The sequence below is a fragment of the Helianthus annuus genome, chromosome 1, assembly GCF_002127325.2.
Source record: "Helianthus annuus cultivar XRQ/B chromosome 1, HanXRQr2.0-SUNRISE, whole genome shotgun sequence".
NCBI classification, from domain to species: domain Eukaryota; kingdom Viridiplantae; phylum Streptophyta; class Magnoliopsida; order Asterales; family Asteraceae; genus Helianthus; species Helianthus annuus.
The window spans coordinates 71248023-71258543 of record NC_035433.2 but is presented as its reverse complement, the minus strand read 5'-3'; positions in this window follow the sequence as shown (position 1 = coordinate 71258543).

Sequence of the window (10521 nt, the reverse complement as noted above, 5' to 3'; positions counted from 1 at the left end):
AAATATGAGTATGGGGGAGAAGGTTCATACCTTGGGTCTTCATAGGATGAATATGAAGTGGATGGCTCGTACCTGGGCTCCTCATAGTAGTTGTATGAAGTGGATGGTTCAAAGAGGTCACAATATTGTACTGAGTGAGGGTTACCACAAATGGTGCAATATTCTTTCCTATAATCATCCTCCTCATAGTGGTAGTTGTAATCTCCTGAGTATTGATCCATAAGAATTACTCAGCGGGCCACAACAGAGTCTCGGGACCAGAAAACAAAAACAAAAACGGGAACAGAGGCTGGACACGGCCCCGTGTTCAGTGAGCACGACCCGTGTTCAGGTTCTGTATTTGGGCGTTTTAATAAAAGTGACTGGTTTTGTGCAGCACGGGGGCGTGTTCAGCGAACACGACCCCGTGTTCAGACTCTGTATCTGGGACTTTTGTTAAAAATTATGCAGCACATGGGCGTGTTCAGTGAGCACGACCCCGTGTTCAGTCTACTGTAAATGCAAAAACTAACAAAAATGCAGAAAATGTGCGCGCGTTTTAAAAAGGTTTTGAAAAACTGATTAGGCCGTCGATTTTAAGCTTTCTTAAAATCGTTGTGTCCCCGGCAACGGCTCCAAAATGGATGTGTAGCGTGATATATTTTATGTATATTTTAAGCCATTTTTAACACTTTAGTCAAGTTTTAAATTTATAAAACACGATATTCTACTAACACTAAACACACATATGGGCAAGTGCACCCATCGTGAGCGTAGTATAGCGTTGGTAAGATACCGAGGTCGTCCAAGGACACAAGAGCTTTTAGTACTGGTTTATCCTCAACGTCTAATCAAATCAAAATTTTAGAAAAAGGTTTAAACATGAAAATAAAAACTAAAAATGCTGAAAATAAAAATAAAATAAAAACAGATAGACAAGATGAATCACTTGGATCCGACTCACCTTTAGCGTAACCTTTGATGATTTCCGCACTTTTGCACTTTTTAAGAGATTATCTTAGTTATAGTAGTAGGCCCCTTTTTTGAAGGTGACGTTACCCTCAACCCAGTAGTTTGAGTCAACAAGGATACAATCCTAAAGGGTCGGAATATTGAAAGATAATTAATTAAGTTATTAATGCGTAATGTGGTAGGCCCCTCTTTTGAAGGTGACGTTACCCTCGGCTAAGTGGTTTGAGTCAGCAGGGATACAATCCAAAGTAGCCGGGTTAATGTATTAACAATAGTTTACGTATGAGGGGATCAAGTAATTCGCACCCCCGCCATCCAATACCAGTGGGTATTGAAGGAGGTCCTAGTAAGCTTGACCCAGGTCCTTGCAGGATTTATACACTGAACAAGGCAAGAACCTTACCAAACCATTCCCTTAACCCCCAACCAGGTAGCCAACATATCTTTATATAGACCGTAGAGATATGAATGGTGAAAATCTTTTATTTTATATAGACAGTAAAATAATGCCAAGACACCACGGACAAATGATAAGAAATTTTCACCTTCAACATAAGAAACTAGTTACTAAAGTCATTAATACAAAACCAAATAAAAAGTGCGAAAAGATTAAAAATCAAAAGTATTACACTAAATGCTTGTCTTCACCAAGTGATGTAAGAGACTTAGGAAAACATGGCCTTTGATTGTCAAGAACTCTTACTATCAATCTTGGATCCCGAGACTACTACACACACTCTATGATGGATGATGGATAATGGTGGTGGATGTGGGTTGTAGTGGTGGTGGAGTGTGGGTGAAGTGGGAGATAGGTGGTTTGCCAAGGGATGCCTTTGAAGTAAACCAAGCACCTCTATTTATAGCCTGCACAGAAGCCCGGACATGGCCCCGTGCCCATTGGGCACGGCCCCGTGTCCATCCACTTTCTCTTTCTTCATTAATTTCAATTTGTTTGCGTTAGCTCCACACGGCCCCGTGTCCGCTGGGCACGGCCCCGTGTGAAGAAGCGTATCTGTACTATTAAAATTTGTTTCGATTCTGCGAATCTAAGCATTGACCACGGCTGTGTTGAGCTGCGCACGCCCCCCGTGTCGGGAATAGAAGCTTCTATAGCTTTGTCCTTTCTGCATACAACTGACCACGCCCCCGTGTCCGTTGGGCACGGGCCGTGTTCATCCTTTTGTTCTCTTGTTTTTGCTTGGGAAGATGCTGTCGAGGGGTCGGGCATGCCACGTTTATTTCTTTTCTTGTATTTATGTTAGATTTGGCTGCATATTTGTTCCTTTCGTCCAATTAAGCTCATTTAGTCCTGAAAATACAAAAGGAAAACAAAAGCACACTTTTTCCAACATTTGTACTAAAAAGGGTTAGTTTTATGCCTCATTTGATGTAATTTATATGTTGCATTTTGCACACATCAGTGCTTGTACTGAAAAAGATGAAAAATTTAAAATCAGGGACATTGAGTTTACTAAAATAGAAAGATTTTCAAAGAAAAATGTAATAAAATGCTTGAAAATGAAAGGTTTTTGAAAGAAAAAGAAAAAGAGCTAACACAAAAAATGTGAAAATCTTGAAAAAGAAAACAAAATTTTAAACAAAAGTGTTTCGTTGGTTGCAACGAATGTGATCAAAAAGATAAAAATATTCAAGAGTTGCAAAAAGAGTATGATGGAATGAAATTGTTATACTATACTGTAAAAGAAGCTTATGAAACTTTGAAGAGTAGAGTCAAAAGTTTAGATGATAGATTGTCAGCATGTCAAAAGACAACTAAATTTCTTGAAGCCAGATATGAAGGAAAACAAATGGTTTTAAATAATTATATTGATGATGTTGCCAAACTTAAACAAGAACTGGCTGAAAAAGAAAAGTCGGTCAATAAACTTCAAAGTTATCATGCTTCTTCATACATTCTGGAACGTATTTTCAACATCACACCAGATGGTAAAGATTCTGAAAAGAACAAAAAGGGAATTGGGTCAGAATACCATCAGGTTCCACCACCGTTGGAGAATAATTATACATTCTATGATGGGGAAAAGGTGGAAAAGCTATAAACATGGTTGACCAATTACCTGACAATATCGATGTGCCTTACACCAAATCTGATGATCTTGGTGATTCAGAGGTGGTATGTAAGGTTGTTGAAAGCGTTCTAACAGAGGAGTCTACCAAAACAGATAAGTCTGAATCACATGATGAAAATGAGGAAAGTTTTCACAAAAATTATCTTAAAAATTCAAAATCTGAGAAAGATGCGAATGATAATCCAACAGGATTGGCATATACCATTATTGAATTAGACAAATTATTCTCAGATATTGAATTTCCGATTTAAAAAGTGATTTCGGAAAAGATTGACAAAGTGTTCAAATTGGTAGAAATTGAGAAGTCATAAATTGCAACATTTGCTGGAAAGAGCAAGAAAACTTTTTATAACAAACCTAGTTACAAAAAGAAAAACATGAAGGTTGGGTTGGGTTATAAAAAGAAACAAAACAAATTAAACGTTTTGAAAAGACAAATTATCAGAAAAAGACAAACTTTGTTCATGGAACAAGTTCTGAGGAAGAAAAAGAACTCAAATTTAGGCGACAGTCTAATGAAGAGTTCTATGCTCAGAAAAAGCAACAACAACAAGCTAAAGATGTTTCAAAGAAAACTTGCTTTAAATGTGATCAAATTGGACATGTTGGTCGCAAATGTCCAAATTTGAAGCCTGTTGATGTTGAAAAGAAAAGGAATGTTGAGGTTAATAAACAGAAGTCAAACAAGTTTGATTCTCAACAAATTTGGAAACCAAAAACACCCAGATTTAGGACAACACAAAGCTGGAAAACAACGGTTTATGCAACAAAACCAAACATGTTTTGGAAACCAAAAGTTGTTGTACCAAATCAAAACATTCAAAATGAATCAAGATTTTATAAAAGAAAATTTTTAAAAGGTCAAATTTGGGTGGTCAAACAACAAAAAGCTTCTGTTGATGAGAAAAATAAAGGAAATATTTTTGAGAAAAATGATTGAAATTATCCAGTTTTACCTGGAAAGATACATATTAAGCTACCTGAGTCAAAGCAGGCTTGGGTTGCTTTGTTCAAGTAATTGAGTTGGGTGAATGTGCAGGTGCTCCAGATGATGATTGTTTGTCAAGATGAAGAGCGGAGCAGCCTGACACGAGAGGAGGCTGAACCCTGCAACTGAAAAACAGGGAGTTTATGTGTTTTTGTACATAAATAAACCATAATCGAAAACCCTAAAAATAGAAAAATTTAAAAACCAAAAAAAAAATTGTTTTTAGTTTGTCAAAAATTGAAAAATGAAAAAATGTGTTTGTTTTTAAATTTGTTAAACATAAAAATTTGAAAAATATGTTGATTGAATACGCCGAAACCTTCACGGTTGAACAAACATGATTATTTCACAAATGATTAAATGGTTTTAACATTGTCAAAAATCAGTGTGTTGTAAATCATGGGAGTATTTCTGCAAAACAGAGCTTGTGAAGCAGAAAATGGATGGCGAGACAAAGCTATCTGCATCGGGTTGTCAAATTTTCTTTAAATGTTTTGAATTTTAGGGGGAGTAAATATTTCAGAAAATACAAAAACATTTGAAAATTTGAAAAAGCCAAAACATGATAAAATTCAAAATGAGTTTTTGTGTAAAAAGAGGAAATGATAGTACATCAGTAGACAATCACAGTACGTTAAAGAAATGGAAAGTTAAATGTGATAAACGGTCTCACTGATGATATGCCAGTAGGTTTTTACACGCTTAGTAGATTGCTTTCGAGATATAAACCTAAATATCAATACTTTTTTTTATCTTGTGGGTAACATCTCTCGGATATATGGATAACCTCCGAAATCTCGTTTGAGAGGTTGCCTGATTCTGAGATACTAGGTCTTTATACTGTTTGATATCTGGGGTATTATACCTGGTCTTCTGGTTTTGCATTAGCAATCGCCTAGACCTCGTATAACATACTTTGCATGCTTAAAAAGCTTTCTCTCTACATAAAAATTGAGAAAATATCGAAAGATATAAATCAAGTGCAGTTGTAAAGAAGATCCCTAAGTGGGACACACCTAAAGTCGAGGCTTCATCTCTTTGACTGAACGGAAGTTCACACTTGAGCTCTCAAGGTCCCACACTAACCCAGAGTACATATATCAATATAGTATATTCACCTGTAAGACTGAATCTAGGGAATCTTGATATGGGAGTATATTCTGAGGTGGGACATGCGAATAAGTTAAATACTTAAAACATTAATCTCGTATCTCGAATCAGTTGAACTTTGTGTGAGAATTTAAGTGGATCAGTATACTGACAATCTAAGTGAACTGTTTAGAACTTAAAGTGTCTATAGCTCAATGGAGCTAGTGATTTGTCATAAACTGATATGATCCTCTGACACAAACTCAAACAAAAGTATTGTCTGTAAATATTTCTTTACTGCTTTATGTTAAAGAAAAAGTAAAAAAAAGTTTAGTGTGTTTTAGCATAAACTTTGAAAAATTCAAAAAGATTTTGTTTCTACTTTATTTTCGAAAACCGATGTTCGAAAGCTGAGTTTCAAATTCTAAGTATGCTGAACATGTTTCTGAAAATAAACAAGTTCATTAATTTGAAACTTCAGGTTTTTAAAATGAAAGATTTCAAAAGCAGTTTGTAAAAATCTCCAAGTTCATTAATTTGGACTTGGATGATTATTTGAGAAAGGTTTTGGATGCTTTCACTATCATATATATAGATGTTTGATAAGGGGAGAGAGCCAAGTTATTCCTGGGAAATTACATATTGAGCCAGGTTCTCAATATTAGGAAATTTTGAGCCAGGTCATCGATTCTGGAAGTCCAAAAATCTTTCACTATTAGATTTAAAATCCAGATTTCTGTAAACAAGCGATGTCTTCTGCTGTCACATATTTGAAATGCTCCAGCTTATCTATGTTAAATGTTTAGAGCTAGGTTTTTGATCTTGATCTTAAATTGTCAAATATCTTACAAATGGTTTGAGATATGCAGATATTCCAGATTATGATCCCGATAGCCGAGACTAAGGGGGAGTTTGAAGAAGAGCTCAAAGCAAGGGGGAACTTGCAAACAATGAGCCAGGTATCTATCCTGAAGGAGCTTGTAGACAAAGAACCAGGTGTCGATCCTTAAAAGCACGAAATCTTAAAGAAAGGGGGAGCCTGAAGATAAAGTTAACCTAAAGGAGGAGCAGCTGAAGCTGTAAGCAGATTCACGGGGAGTCTGTTAGAGAACAAGGGAGAGTCTGTGATGCTGAAAATGTCAACGTTACTGGAAGACTCAGAGAGAGATAAAACACTATGAGATTGATTGCAGTAATATCCAATGGGGAGTCATGAGTGCATAATGTCTGTCACTTCCGTCAATCACGTATCATAGCTTAAACAGATGATTCAAGACTGGTGCTGAATAGAGCAAAGTATGAAGTCCATATGAGATTAACCAGCTTCGTACGAAGGAAGCTTTAGTGGCTTCGTACAAAGTGACCAGCTTCCTACAAAGGGAGTCATGATGGCTTCGTATAAAGCCAGGACTAGTATATATATGAGTGTAGGTCTTGGTCATTTGTAACTTTGCAGACTTTGAGGCGAAGCTCTGCTCGTTTGTTTTCACGGTTTTGTACTGTCAAAGTATCAATAGAAAACAACTTATAATTTATCCGTTTTACCTCCCGTTTCTTCCTACGTGATCGTAATTTGATTCTCTATCATATAGAGTTAAAATCCGACATCCGATTAACAATTTTCTAGATTTTAAGCCCTCGGATTTATATTCAATTATTAAACTTTTGACCCATTCATGATTTATCGAACAATCTTGTTTCTAAATGACCATAAAGCCATGGCCTACATATTTAACCCAAAATCCTTAACTCGGGTTCATAACTTTTATGAATTACGCAGCCATTACCCAAGTTATGCGCATAATTCATTTTGACCCGTTAAGAGAATTTAAGCATTTAAGCTTAAATCTCGCTCCTTCTTTCTTACCACATATTTCCATACTAAGACTTCTTTTATTTTCCACCACAACGATATTTGTGGTGGATTTCATAAGGTAAAATCATATTTTCCGAATTGTACCCTTTGGTTTAGTAATTTTACGAAAAGACTCGTTTCAAGGCATTTGACCAAAAGGCTTATACCTTTCACTTTTATACTTATCCAAAGGATTTACTCGATCGTAAAACTTATTTTCAAACTACCCATAGGGGTCATTTGCCCGGTTTATCATTAAAGGGCGTTTTGGTCAACTTTAGTCCATTCTTTTACGACGAAAGACTTTCAATAACCTGTTGACCAATATCACCTATTTTAGCTTTAATCTTATTTAAAACCATTATGTTTCGAAGAGCACAATGACTCCAATTCAGGTCATTAGGTTTACCTATTAAGGTAACCCAATGTTCATCCTTGACTTCATTTAACTCTCATCGAACCTTAAGTTCTCAATGAGAGTTTGACCCATTACACATACCTGGCTCGGGTCAAAGCATGGACCCGTTTTAATACCTTTCCTTAATAATTGCTAATTAATAGCAACGCAAATTCCATACGATATTCACTCCTGTGAGCATAAGACTCGACAAACAATCGTTAGTCGTTATCATTAAATGGTGATATCATCACCATTTGACCCCTTTGGTCTGAACGAATGGTATTTATTTACCATTTCGCTCATTTGACCCGTTTCGGATTTTCACCATAAGGTCATATTTCTTAAATCTTTTTCTTACGTATTTAACCCATCATGGCTTACGCCATAGGATATCTTTTAAACTTCAACTTGCATTCGTCAATACGTGACTGAATTAACTCGGGTAACATTTAAAAAAAAAACTCATTGTATGTTCGTCATTTCATGATAAAATTACCGTTTTACCCATTTTTACCATCAATTATTTCGCGTCGAAACATCATATTTAAAATATTAATTTATCTTATTCATAACCATTACAATAAATAGGTTTATTTATTTAAATCCTAATATTTACCTGGTTAATTTTTACCGCTGACGGTATTTTTGTAAGACCTTAACACGCTTTAACTGAAAAGACGCAGCGGAAATACGTACCATAAAATTTCTTTCATTATAAACGTTTTGACTTATTTGAAAGTTCATTTTAAAATAACTCTTTTACAATATATGCATCCTTCGTACTCATTTAATAAAATAAAAGCATAACTTATGTTTATCAAATTACATACTCAAGCATTCCCGTACAATCTATCTTGTGACTCGGTCTTTGATCGCTACTCCTCGTGATGATAATCTGTGACTCGTACAACCTGCACCCACCACATACATTCGCAACATTAGTATACATTATATACAAACAAGATTCTCAATCATGTAGTCTCGTTACGTTCTATCCACATATACTTTCCATCCCGTTATCTTTCTAGATTTAATAATCATTCCATCCGGGTGTCTAATCCTTGGCAAAACTTCAATAATGTACCTGCATTACATTTCATTCTCGAGGCACACTGTTAATAAGGTCAATACTTAAATGTATTGAAACCACGTATACAATACATACAAAGCTACGTACATACATACATACCTTTACTTGCATATATACGCATCTACTTACATATATACATGATTACGTCTTCACATACGTACTTACATACATGTCACATTCACTTATTGTAAGTTGAGACTTATCTATAAACATATCAACACAAATCAATGCAATTACAAACAAACATAACTGACTAACTTCCAACAAACATGATGAACATTCCATTAACATAATGAACATTCCATTAACACGGTGAACATTCAGCAACATAATGAACATTCTATTAACACGATGAACATTCAGCAACATAATGAACATTCTATTAACACGATGAACATTCAGCAACATAATGAACATTCTATTAACACGATGAACATTCAGCAACATAATGAACATTCCATTAACACGGTGAACATTCAGCAACATAATGAACATTCTATTAACACGATGAACATTCAGCAACATAATGAACATTCTATTAACACGATGAACATTCAGCAACATAATGAACATTCCATTAACACAATGAACATTCAGCAACAAAATGCACATTCCCTTAACACGATGAACATTCAGCAACATAATGCACATTCCATTAACACAATGAACATTCAGCAATATAATGCACATTCCATTAACACGATGAAACTATCATCTTAATTTATATTAAGGATAGACGAAGTTCATATGAACTTACCTTGGTACTTACCCTTACCTGTAAATTCTTACTTGGTTTCCCTATATACAACATACCAAACTTCATTTATAAATAAGAAGTGATTTTGAAAATCACTTACCTTGAGTGCCCGTTTCGTACATGCTTCCTCATATCCTTTCCGTTAGCCTTCCATGCTTTCCCCCATCTTGACATGATCCTATACTTTCATGTCATCATGGTTACCACTTCATTAGTATAAATGCACATTCTAATATTGCATTCATTTCACATTCATATCCTACATTAAACTTTACTCGTCAAATTCCAACAACACAAAGTATAAGCTAGAAGTCGCATCTTTTCATTCCACATAATTCTTCATGTCGTCACAAATACACATATTGAGATAGCATGTACTTAATGATTTCTCTAACATAACACTTGTGACAAAAGTCTTATTACATTATTTATGCACAGTTGACTTTCAGAAAATCAACTGTCTATCTTATGAATTATCAATCTAATCTCATATATCCACATCATTATAGTCGATCATACTACGGACATCATATACATTTCATACTCTCATAGCAATACACATATATCTACATGATCATCTAGTTGTATGCACACAAAACATAATCAATTTATTCCATACTAGTAATATCATGATTTTACAATTAACAACATAGTCCAAGCGTAGTTAACACACATAGCTTCCCAACCTTACTCCTTACTAATATACGCACTTTCTACATACATAACACCAAATCACATTTGATTTCATCTAAGCATAAGTAAATCAACACATAATGTACATCATATTACCCAAGCGTTGAGTACAACTTCTAATGCATACTATTTACCAAATCATATAATTAACCAAAAATCATAGATGTATTCCATCGGAAATACATTTCTTATGTTCAATTACCACAAAATACATGATATCCTCATATTATACATTTTCATCTATTACTTGCATGCGATCTCATCTAGTAATCTCTCCTAGACATTTCATCAAATACTTGGTGTGCGTACACCATTTAATGCACAATTTACAACCAATTCATGCATAATCTTCCAAGTTCTTACTTTTAACCACCAACACAACCAAACATCAAACTAACTTCATACCATATTCAACCTAACTTGCAAGGGTTCATCATATTCATCATAATACATCAAGAATTACATAAATATTGAACATGGATGATTCACTCACTTCATCTTCCTCACCACTACAAGTGGGTTTCACCCCCAAACATCAAATTAATCATCATGCATAACACATGTTCTATATGATGATTCTAACCCTTATACATGATCAATTTCATATT